Source organism: Chenopodium album, chromosome 26, assembly GCF_948465745.1.
Source record: "Chenopodium album chromosome 26, dcCheAlbu1.1, whole genome shotgun sequence".
Classification (NCBI taxonomy): domain Eukaryota; kingdom Viridiplantae; phylum Streptophyta; class Magnoliopsida; order Caryophyllales; family Amaranthaceae; genus Chenopodium; species Chenopodium album.
This window is the reverse complement of record NC_137859.1, coordinates 24,521,247-24,533,420: the sequence shown is the minus strand read 5'-3', so window position 1 is coordinate 24,533,420 and position 12,174 is coordinate 24,521,247.

Sequence of the window (12,174 nt, the reverse complement as noted above, 5' to 3'; positions counted from 1 at the left end):
AGGTCAGAGTGACCTAGGGAGGGGCACTTTTCCCAACGACCCTAAAAATAGGGAGATATTCCCCTATATTAGGGACACAATCAATCATTTATTACACCAACTTTTGTCTTTCATCAGTGAACTAATGATCTTGGAATCCAAGAAGATCTCACCTAGATTTTCGTACCCTTTTTACTCTCATTTAAGTACTAACTTGATCGTTGGAGGCGGAGCTCTAACCACCCGGAGTTTGTTGTTTTTGTAGGTACAACTCGCGCCGGAACAGTTTTCGAGCTGTAACTCTTCTGAGGGACAAACACCCAAAACATTTGGCGCCGTCTGTGGGGAGAGTATCTCAAAGATAATTCAAGAGTCTGTACCATCTCCGGATCCCAACAATCCTCAACCGGTTATTCAGTCGGTTAACTCAAACATTCCTCAGTCGGAATCTCAGCCTGAGATCTTTCCAGACCATGAGGATGATGACAATGTCGAAACGTATGTTGCCAAATATGTGTCATTCGTTTCCCGATACATCCGTTTTAGAAAACAACTGGAGTGCCATACTAACCAAGCGGGTCCAAGCAGGCCTCTGGACAGCTAGAAGGAGAAACGCAGATGGCAAGAGGATCAGCCCCAGTCACCCGGGACGAACTCATGAAATTCATGACTAGTTTCAAGGGTGAAATCAAGGATCTGATCAACAAAAACAAAGCTGTCCTTAGCAAGGGTCAGTCAACAAATAAAAACCTCTTCTACCGAGAGGAGAAAGTCAATCAAGGGCAGGCAGTCGACTCCCCATCCCAAGGAGAAGGCAGTCGCAAAATATTACTAGACTAAGATCCTCTTGCCTCAGAAGGGTCCTGTGAGAAACCCCTGGCGGGACCAGCCAGGTGGGAACAAGAAATCAATCTCCGACACTTGACACATCATTGAGCGAAGGAGAAACCAACATCTGTCTGAGTCTGCCTCTACCTCGAGCTTTCCAGACAGCTTTAAGGAAACTTCTATTAGGAATTCTATGTCCTTACATGAGAGCTGCAAAGGCGGCAAGTTTGTCCATACTGGCCCTCAGATGATCTGGTAAGTCCCTTGTGCGCCTCAGGCGCAATATGGTCAATAAGACCTTCAATATATGCAGCCGGCCTACTATGGAGGTCAGGCGGCATACAATAATGTCCAGCCATCGGATTGGCAGCTCCGTTTGCTCAAATTTGGTGAACAACCTTCTGCGTTCACCAGGAATATAACCGATGCGGCACAACCGACCAAGGTTAAAAACGTGTTGGTAGGTACTTATGATGGTACTTCCAGCCTGGAAGACCACGTCATGGCATACACCAACCTCATGTATCTACAGGGGTTAGATGATGCTACAAGGTGTCGCTGTTTCCCAGCTACATTGAAGGACATCGCCCAACAATGGCTTGGCAATTTGCCAGCCGGTTCTATTAATAGCTTCAAGAAGCTTGCCTTCTTGTTTGCTTCCAACTTCTCAATGAACATCCCTACGAAGAAAAAAATCTTGACTTGAGCACCATTAAGTAGGGAGAGAGAGAAGGGCTTCGCTCCTATGTCAGGCGGTTCAATCTGATAAGAATTCAGATTCAATGACTGTCTGGCGAGGTAGCTTTTACAGACTTCTTTAAGGGTCTGAAGGACGGGTCAACCTTTAAGTTCGACCTTGTCAGGAAAAGGGCATTCACCCTGCAGGCGGCGCTGAGGGAGGCGGAAAGCTATATTCAAGCAATCGACCTCTGCTCGCCTATTAATCAGTTAGACTCCAAGAAGTCTGACAAATAGAAAGACAACCAATCTGCTCAGCTGACGAAGAAAAAAGAAGAGAGCAAAAAGAGAAAAGAAGTCTGAACGGTTAGTGATTCTGACTAGCCGTCCCAGAAGAAAAAGAAAGAGTTTAAACCGTACGTCCCCAATTACGAGTTTAACAAAGACTTCAACTCCATCCTCATGGAGATAAAGGACCGGCTGTCTCTTGAGAAGCGAATCCAATGAAGAGTTCTGTCCAGTCACGGAACAAGAACAAATTCTGCCAATACCATGAGGAAGTTGGCCATGAAACCAACGACTACTTCAGTTTGCAGAGGGCGTTGGACTGTCTGGCTGACAAGGGGATGTTGAAGTCCTACATTTCCAAGTCCAAAGGGACTAATAAGAAGACCCCGGCATAGTCATCCAAGACTGCCCTGCCAACTAGTAGCTCGGACATAAATGATTTCATAAATTATAACTAGCATGTAAGATTGATTGGATAGTGCAGTTTCATGGGCTATAGGAGCATAGTGATGATGCTCGGTTAATCACAAGGATATGCATGAATGATGCATGATCGAACTATAGACCTACTTTGAAGTTCAAGTATAGAACTTCCGGATATATTAGTGGATTCCTTAGACATGAGTGGAACACTGATTCTATTCAATGATTTTTTTGACCGTGGTATATTCAAACGTCTAGCCGTAACAGAAGATTATAAAGGATGTTTCCCGGTCACTTCATGAATTAAGTGGGAGCTTTAGTTGCCACAAGACTGGATTGAGTCTACCTATTGACTAGGAATGTGTCTTGGCCCCTTGAGGAGGGAGAATTCAGAAAAATGCATGGTCGTGCTGATAAGTGACATTTATGGCACTCATTTGATCTCTTTTTGGATGAATTTCATTCCATTTTATTACTCTTTTCTTTAGTTTTCCTTAGTTTTATTCTAGTTTTCTTCATTTTATGCTTTTTGTAGTTAGTTTCTCTATTTTATGCATTTTCTAGTTTACTTGTTATTTTTCCCTTTTACTTGCTTTTTATCCTTTGTTTGTAGGTTGTGATTGATTGTCCAAGAATTCTCGAGCTTCCTCTCTATGGTCTTTCATTGTTTTTCATGCCTAATGCGTGTGCAAAGAGTTTCAAGTCAAAGGGGGATCCAAGGAGCATTCTTCAAGGCCTTGTATATGCTCTTCTCATGGCTCATATTCTTCAAGAATTCCAAGGAAGTTGCAGCCTACCTTGTCCTCCATCATCATCATCTAGGATGTGTGCACCACTTGAGGTAGGACGAAGAGAAGAAGTGGGCTATACCCAGTTTGGTGCGGGCGCACTCGGGGAGTGTGCGGCCGCACATTAGTCGAGTGCGGCCGCACACCTGATGAGTGACATTTTTGGCACTCATTTGGTTCCTTTTTGGATAATTTTATTCCATTTTATCTCTCCTTTCTTTAGTTTTCCTTAGTTTTATTCTTGTTTTCTTCATTTTATGCTTTTCGTAGTTAGTTTCTCTTTTTGGTGCTTTTTCTAGTTTATTTGTTATTTTTCCCTTTTATTTGCTTTTTCTCCTTTGTTTGTAGGTTGTGATTGATTGTCTAAGGATTCCCGAGCTTACTCTCCATGATCTTTCATTGTTTTCATGCCTAAAGCTTGTGCAAGAAGTTTCAAGTCAAAAGAGGGATCAAAGGGGCATGCTTCAAGGCCTTATAAATGCCTTCCTCATGGCTCATTTTCTTCAAGAAATTCAAGGAAGTTGCTGCCTACCTTGTCCTTCATCATCATCATCTAGGATGCGTGCACCTTGTGAGCAAGGGCAAAGAAGAAAGGAGGGCGCTGCAGCTATGTGCGGGCGCACATGAGGAGTGTGCGGCCGCACATCAGTCGTGTGCGGCCGCACATCCGGTGTGTGCGGGCGCACATACCTGGGTGTGCTCCCGTGCGCACCGTTCTCTCTCCTCCGAGCGCCCGCACCTGCGTGGGTCTCTTCTTGGGCGTCAATACCGACCTTCTCCTTTGTATATATAGTTTTTCCCTTCTATTTTTGTAGTAACAATTCATATTAGAATTAGATCATATTCTTAGCTTAGTTGAGAGCTTCTCTCTCTAGATTTAGGGGTTAGTTTAGGAGTAGATTTTAGAGAGAGAAAGTGAAGAATTTCAATGGTGATTGAGAGATTGAAGATTCAACGGTGATAATTGTATTGGAGATCTACTCTATTATCAATGAGCATTTCTAAACTCTATCTCATTTATTGTTTTGTTTAGTATTCATGTTTAGATTGTTGATTTTGATTGAGTTTTGATGTTTTGATGATTGATGTTTGATTAGAGTAATTGTTCTTCTTTAATTGTTGATTCTTTGATTGTAGATTGTTGATTACTTTAGTTGTTGGTTGAATTGATGATGTTGCTAGAGTAGTTGTTTGGTAGGGATTTGGTGAAGCTTGTATTATGTAATGGATTGATGTAGATTGGGGATTTTGATGGAGTTGAATTGATTATGTGCATGTGTGTGTTTGATTTAGGCTTGATCACCCTAGTTATTCACACTAGATTGCATTGTAAGTTCACATTGATACGGACCATTGATTTGTGGCTTGCATTTACACGATTGAGGTGTCTTGTGATGTTTCCTAGCTAGAGTTTATCGTAGTTGACGCTAGTTAGACCTCTAGGAGAATAGCTTGATATGCTCTTTTGGTTGCATAATTGGTTTTCCCTCGCATTGCTTGACTTAGTCAACTTCCTAAACCAATTTGCATTGTTCATTGCTATTATAAGTGAATCCTAATCCCTAGCATTTTATTTGTTAGATTTCTTTGTCTTAGTAGTTGTTAGTATACTCTTTTATCTCTTGCCTTCGACCTAGCTTAGGCATACAATTGAAAGCACTTAGACATTACCGTTCCTTTGGGTTCGACCCTTAACTTACCTCTATACTTGTATTTAGGTTTGTTGAGTGTTTATAAATTTTGTTTGACTTAGGAGGATTAGTCCGACGACCTAATTTTCCCACGTCAAAATGGCGCCGTTGCCGGGGAACGGTGTCTATGTTTGAGTGTTTTTGATTGCTTGAGTCTAGGTCTTTGTGTATACTTTTCTTTTATTTTGTTTTTGTTTCCTTTGTAAAAATGGCATGTCTATCTTTTTCTCAACATGATAATGAGCCTTTTTGTGAATATTTCAATAGACTTAAGGAATTTCTTGACTATAATTGTTGTAGTCTTTCGGAAGCTTGTGAGATTTGTTATCATGGTTTGAATGAGCAAACTAGGGATAAAGTTGAATGCATGCACAATGGTGAATTTAGAGCATTGTCAATTGATGATGCTTGGGATTTTTATGTTTGGTTTGCTAGGGATGTTTATAATAGGGGTAATCATGTTCCTAATATTGATGTGCAATGTCTTGATTCTTCTAATGTTAGCATGATTTCCCATGATTTGTCACATGATCCCATTAGTGAACCTAGAACACATGATTTTAACTCTATTTCCCCTTTTGTTCATGATAATGGAGTACATGCTCAAGTTGATGCTAATGGTGTGTTTCAATATTCTTCATTATTTACCATGCCTTCTTGTGATGTGCTTCGTTCCCTTGATGACAAATCTCATATGTTTGATTGTGCCCCCACCCCCCAATGTGATGTATATGCTCATGATTTCCATGTTGATTCTTCCAATCTTGGTTGTACTTCTTCTTCTTTTGTTGAGCCTCAATCTCCTACATCTTTTGAATCTCTTGTTGCTACCTTGGAAACTCAAATTAGGCATGTTGAGCTTCGTGATGATCTTGGGCCTACAAAAGAGTCGACTCTTAATTGTTTAAGAAGTCAATTGGAGATGATGAAAAAGAATGAGGAGCGTCTTGAGGAGGGAAGAAGGAGAAATGAAAAGCTAGGAAGCCATTTGTCATCCTTGATGCTTATGTGTGAAAGTTACAAATCTAATGTGTGTGTTGAGGGTGATGATGGTAATTCCGAGCAACCAAGAATGTGTGAGGATCCTATTGTTGAGCATAAGAGTGAAGGAGAGAGAGTCGAGAGTGATAATGAGTTTGATGAAATTTTAAGTCTAGACATCTCTTCCTTTGTTAATTGTGATGAGTTTCAAGTGTATGAATGTGACTCTTCTATCCATGAGTATTTGGACTCGTTTGAGGTTATGACAAATATGTTTGTTGAGTGCATAGGGAATAGTCATAGCCTTTTAAGCAAGTTCATTGATGATGCTTCATGGGAGAGAGATGATTTTGAAATTAATTTGCCTCCATTCATGCATGGTTTTGAGACTCTAGGCTTTAAGGAAATTGAGGGAGCTATTGTTCATGAAGGTAGTGGAGGAGATTATGTGGTTCCTCTTGGGAGTTGGATGTTTGAGGGAGATAGTGATCATGAGTGTTCTTCTTTTGAAGATTCTATGATTGATTTTCATGCCCTCACTGGTGATGTGAGACCTTATGTTGAGGGAGTAGCTAACCCTTTGCCTATTTCTCATACCCCTTTCTCTCAAAAGTTTAATCACATCCCCTATTGCCCTATTTTTCTCCCTTCCTTTGTTGGTAAGCCTATTGGGGACCCTTTTGTCTATGATGATTTGAATGTGGCTCATTTGTCTCCAATTTGGGAAAAAGGTGATGTTGCCAACCAAAAATATTTTGAGGAGAGTTTGCTTTCTTTTTCCTTTTCTTTTTCTTTTTCTTTTTCCTTTTCTTTTTATTTTGTTGAGTTTTCTTTTGATTCTTCTTCCTTCCCTTGGCATCTCTCTCCTCATAGGTGTGCACTATGCTTGTTGCATGCCTTATTTTTATCATGTGCACACTTACTTTCTTATGAAATGTGTAGTAGTGCATTTGACAAGCTCTTGCGTGCGTTGAATTATTATTTTACTAGAGCGGTCAAGCTTGGACCTTAAGCAAGCCTTTCTTGGGAAGTAACCCATGTTTTAGATTAGATTTTCCTTTTCTTTTTAGAATAGATTTTTCTCTCATGGAAATTTTTGTGTGCCTTTTGCTAGGTACATGACTTGATATACTTTGGTGCTTCAATTTGGATCAAGAATCAAGGAAGGTTGACTTCTATCTTTGCGAGCATATGGAGACAAGGTTTAATTCTTGAGAAATTAGCTTTGAAAGGTTTAAATTGGGTCATTTGCGGGTATTTACACCCACCTAAAATCCGGTAATATCTTTCTTTGCTCTTTCTCTAGTGGATGATGACTTGTTGGACATATGTTGGTTTGTTGGATTGATCTCCTTGTTTTCCCCTCCCATGGATTATATGATTTATGTTTGAGTGTATTGTCTCATTCAAGCTTGGGGGAGGGTATTCTATCATGTTTGATGGGATTTTGATTCATATATGCTATGCACCTTTGTATATGCTTTTCCATGTTTCTCTTATTTTGAAAAACTCCAAAAAGATTTTCCTTTCTATCAAGGCAAATTTGCAATGTGTTTTGTTTTGTTCTTGCTTTGGACATAATAACATTTGGACTTGTATAATTGAATGCTTTTCTTCCTAAATGGTAATGGTGTGCACGGTTTGAGAGTACGCTTGGTTGATTCTAGGATAAAGCATGCTAAGGTAGTTGGTTAGAACTAGTGGGAACATGAAGCCGGATTCTACTTGTTTGTGGCCCGTTTGGTAGTTGCTTCCTATAGTCGATTTGACACCAATAGTGAGTTTTTGCTACATCCGTGTGAGTTCTTTGTTTTCAAGCCTTCTACCTATATTTGCATGAGCGGCATGGATCCTTGGCTTCTTGCAAACCTAATCTTGAAACTTGACTCATAGATCTTGAATCCGAGACCGAACCATTTAGGGAGGACAAAGGCACCTTTTTCGGGGTGGTATTTTTCTTTTTTAGGATAGTTTTATTCATTTTCTTTATTTTTGGGTTTACATTTGCCTTCTTGCAACCATTTGAGCCTTATACCTTCTTTTCAAGCCACATCTTTAGATCTTTGGCCTTTTGTTTCATTTTTCTACTTTTCTTGGTTTTTGTGAAACAATTGATCATGTTGATGGAGTTTGTGGAGGAGAAGTTGGAATGTTTGGTTCTTATGAAAGCATGATTGTGGTATGATTTCTTTGTGAATAATGGCAAATGGGTATGAGTAAAAGCCGTCCTACATTATAAAAGGCATGGACAAATAAGTGCAAAATCGAAAAAGCCGTCCAAAGTAAAAAGAGGCAAGGACAAAGCACTATTAAAAAAAAAAAGAAAAAAAAGTGAAAAATGAAAAATTCAAAAATATTTTGATGTGAGTTTTCTCCCTCTTTGAGCATTGAGGACAATGCTCCATTTAAGCTTGGGGGGAAGCGTTCTCACGCTTTTTGTGTATATGTTTGTGGTATATAGCTTTCAATAAGCTTGGGGGTGTAAGTATTTTTGTTTGGATTGGTGATTACTTGATTGTGTTTCTAAAGAAATGCGCAATCTTTGCTTTACTTTTAGGAAAACCACCAAATTTCAAATTTTTAGCCTACCTTCACCCTTATTGCCTTACGTTACAACCTTGGGGAAAGACCTTTTGACCTAAATGGTTGAGTCACTCATCGGTGGAGAGGAATGTGAGTTTTAGGAATAAGGAGAGGGGATGCAAAAGTCAAGATGTCGAGTAGCCTAAAAAATTCTCTTTTTCCGGTTCCTTCGTGGAATCATTGGGATGCTCACTTGAGGTCGATTTGAAGCTATTAGGAAGAACGCGGTAAGATCGTTTGGGATGAAAGTGGATCGTGAAAGCTAGTTCCTATGCTTAGCATATTTATGTTTCAATCAACCTTGGGTATCTTGGAACGTGCACTCCCTTACTTGTTTAGAAAGATTTGCATCCACTTGTGCTTGTGCATTTGCAAAAAGTCCTTTCATGAACATTTGTTTGCTTTTCTTGTATTTTGTTTTCTTGTTCATGCTTTGCCTTGTTTGTATTATTATAAGAGTTATGGGTCAAACTCTTAGGATACCCTTACGAGACCTCACTCGTCCTCATAGGCGACTTTGGGGTTTAAAGGGCTTGTTGTAGCTAAAAACAACCGTGATTCCTACGACAGTGAGTCTTAGTGTATATTCTTATCTTGAGTTTTTCTTTTTCGTTTTCAATAAAATTTTCATCCTTTCTCTTTCTTGCTTTGTTTTGCTCGAGGACGAGCAAAAGTTTAACTTGGGGGAATTTGATGAGTGACATTTTTGGCACTCATTTGGTTCCTTTTTGGATGATTTTTATTCCATTTTATCTCTCCTTTCTTTAGTTTTCCTTAGTTTTATTCTTGTTTTCTTCATTTTATGCTTTTTGTAGTTAGTTTCTCTTTTTGGTGCTTTTTCTAGTTTATTTGTTATTTTTCCCTTTTATTTGCTTTTTCTCCTTTGTTTGTAGGTTGTGATTGATTGTCTAAGGATTCCCGAGCTTCCTCTCCATGATCTTTAATTGTTTTCATGCCTAAAGCTTGTGCAAGAAGTTTCAAGTCAAAAGAGGGATCAAAGGGGCATGCTTCAAGGCCTTATAAATGCCTTCCTCATGGCTCATTTTCTTCAAGAAATTCAAGGAAGTTGTTGCCTACCTTGTCCTTCATCATCATCATCTAGGATGCGTGCACCTTGTGAGCAAGGGCAAAGAAGAAAGGAGGGCGCTGCAGCTATGTGCGAGCGCACATGAGGAGTGTGCGGCCGCACATCAGTCGTGTGCAGCCGCACATCCGGTGTGTGCGGGCGCACATACCTGGGTGTGCTCCCGTGCGCACCGTTCTCTCTCCTCCGAGCGCCCGCACCTGCGTGGGTCTCTTCTTGGGCGTCAATACCGACCTTCTCCTTTGTATATATAGTTTTTCCCTTCTATTTTTGTAGTAACAATTCATATTAGAATTAGATCATATTCTTAGCTTAGTTGAGAGCTTCTCTCTCTAGATTTAGGGGTTAGTTTAGGAGTAGATTTTAGAGAGAGAAAGTGAAGAATTTCAATGGTGATTGAGAGATTGAAGATTCAATGGTGATAATTGTATTGGAGATCTACTCTATTATCAATGAGCATTTCTAAACTCTATCTCATTTATTGTTTTGTTTAGTATTCATGTTTAGATTGTTGATTTTGATTGAGTTTTGATGTTTTGATGATTGATGTTTGATTAGAGTAATTGTTCTTCTTTAATTGTTGATTCTTTGATTGTAGATTGTTGATTACTTTAGTTGTTGGTTGAATTGATGATGTTGCTAGAGTAGTTGTTTGGTAGGGATTTGGTGAAGCTTGTATTATGTAATGGATTGATGTAGATTGGGGATTTTGATGGAGTTGAATTGATTATGTGCATGTGTGTGTTTGATTTAGGCTTGATCACCCTAGTTATTCACACTAGATTGCATTGTAAGTTCACATTGATACGGACCATTGATTTGTGGCTTGCATTTACACGATTGAGGTGTCTTGTGATGTTTCCTAGCTAGAGTTTATCGTAGTTGACGCTAGTTAGACCTCTAGGAGAATAGCTTGATATGCTCTTTTGGTTGCATAATTGGTTTTCCCTCGCATTGCTTGACTTAGTCAACTTCCTAAACCAATTTGCATTGTTCATTGCTATTATAAGTGAATCCTAATCCCTAGCATTTTATTTGTTAGATTTCTTTGTCTTAGTAGTTGTTAGTATACTCTTTTATCTCTTGCCTTCGACCTAGCTTAGGCATACAATTGAAAGCACTTAGACATTACCGTTCCTTTGGGTTCGACCCTTAACTTACCTCTATACTTGTATTTAGGTTTGTTGAGTGTTTATAAATTTTGTTTGACTTAGGAGGATTAGTCCGACGACCTAATTTTCCTACGTCAACACCCGGTGCGTGCGGGCGCGCCTTTCTGGGTGTGTTCCCGTGCGCGCGCACCTTTCTGGGTGTGTTCCCGTGCGCACCACTCTCTCTCCTATGTTGATTTCAATACAAGTTTGATTTTAGTTGATTTCATTTGTTTTCCATATCATTGTTGATTGATTGAAGTTTGTTTGATGTTTGATTGAAGTTTAATTGAAGTTTGATTGATTGTTGATTTGATCTTTGATTTCAAATATGTTGATGATGAAATTGATGATTAGTGTAGTTTTGATCTTAATTTCCATGGCTATTGAGTAGTTTTCTAGCTAGGGAAATGGTGAAGCATGTTTGAGTGATGGATTAGAGTAATTTGGTGATAATTAATAGAGTTGATGATATGATTAAATTTGGTTGATAATTCATGTGCATGTGTGTAATTGATTGAAGCTTGGCCATCTTTAATTGGTGCACTAGATTACATTGTAAGCTTGCTATGATACGAACCATTGATTAGTAACTTGCAATTTCTCGATTGAGGTGCCTTGTGACGTTTCCTAGGTAGTGTTTAGCGTAATTGACGCTAGTTAGACATCTAGTAGAATTATCTTGGTATGCTCTTTTGAATACATGTTGATCTTCCTTCATATCACTTGACTTAGTTGGTTTGACCTCCCAAATTACCATTCTCCATTACAATTACATGTGGATCCATTACCCTAGTGTCTTTTATATATATTGAATTTTATACAAGTTCTTTGCATCATTTATCTCTAGCTCTAGTTTCCATTTTAAACCCCGCATTTGACTTCGGAGTAGCTTGACTTAGGCAATATACATTCGACCTCCATTCCTTTGGGTTCGACCTTGACTTACCACTACACTTCATAGGGGTTAGTTGAGTTATAAATTTTGTTTGATTGGGTGGAGTGGTAGCCCAACGACCTACCGTTCTTCATCCCATCAAAATGGCGCCATTGCCGAGGAATGGTGCTTTGAGTGCATATTGTTGTTGAGTCTTTTCCACTTTATTTGCAAAATACAAAAAGATTTTACACTTTAGGCTACACTTGTAGGCGTGCTACTAATATTTTCTTTGAGTTTTGTATGCATAGGTCCCGAGATCGTTCAATTGTTCCCTTTGATCCGGAGATTGAAAGAACTCTCTCAAGGAGGAGAGTAGCAAACAAGACATTGGATTATAGTTCTTCAAGCGAAGAGGAGATTGAACAAGAGCAAGTCATGGGAGAACAGCCAAGAGTTGCCTTGAAAGAATTGGGAGTGCCCGGTGCATATAGGTTCGAGAGCGGCATAGCTCCACCTACAACACCGGCAAACGATTTTGAAATTCGGCCGGCAATGATCACCCTAATTGAGAGGAGACAATATAGTGGGGCTAAGAATGAGAGCCCATTGAACCATCTTAAGGAGTTTGAAAAATATTGCAATACAATTAAGGTTAATGGAGTGTCTCAAGAGTTTATCCGCCTTAAGTTGTTCCTTTTCTCTCTCATAGGAAGATCTTTGGAATGGCTAAACAAAGAGGTGAAGCCCAATTCATTGAGAACGTGGGATGATGTCACTAAAGCTTTCTTGTCCCGTTTCTATCCTCAAAAGAAGACGACGG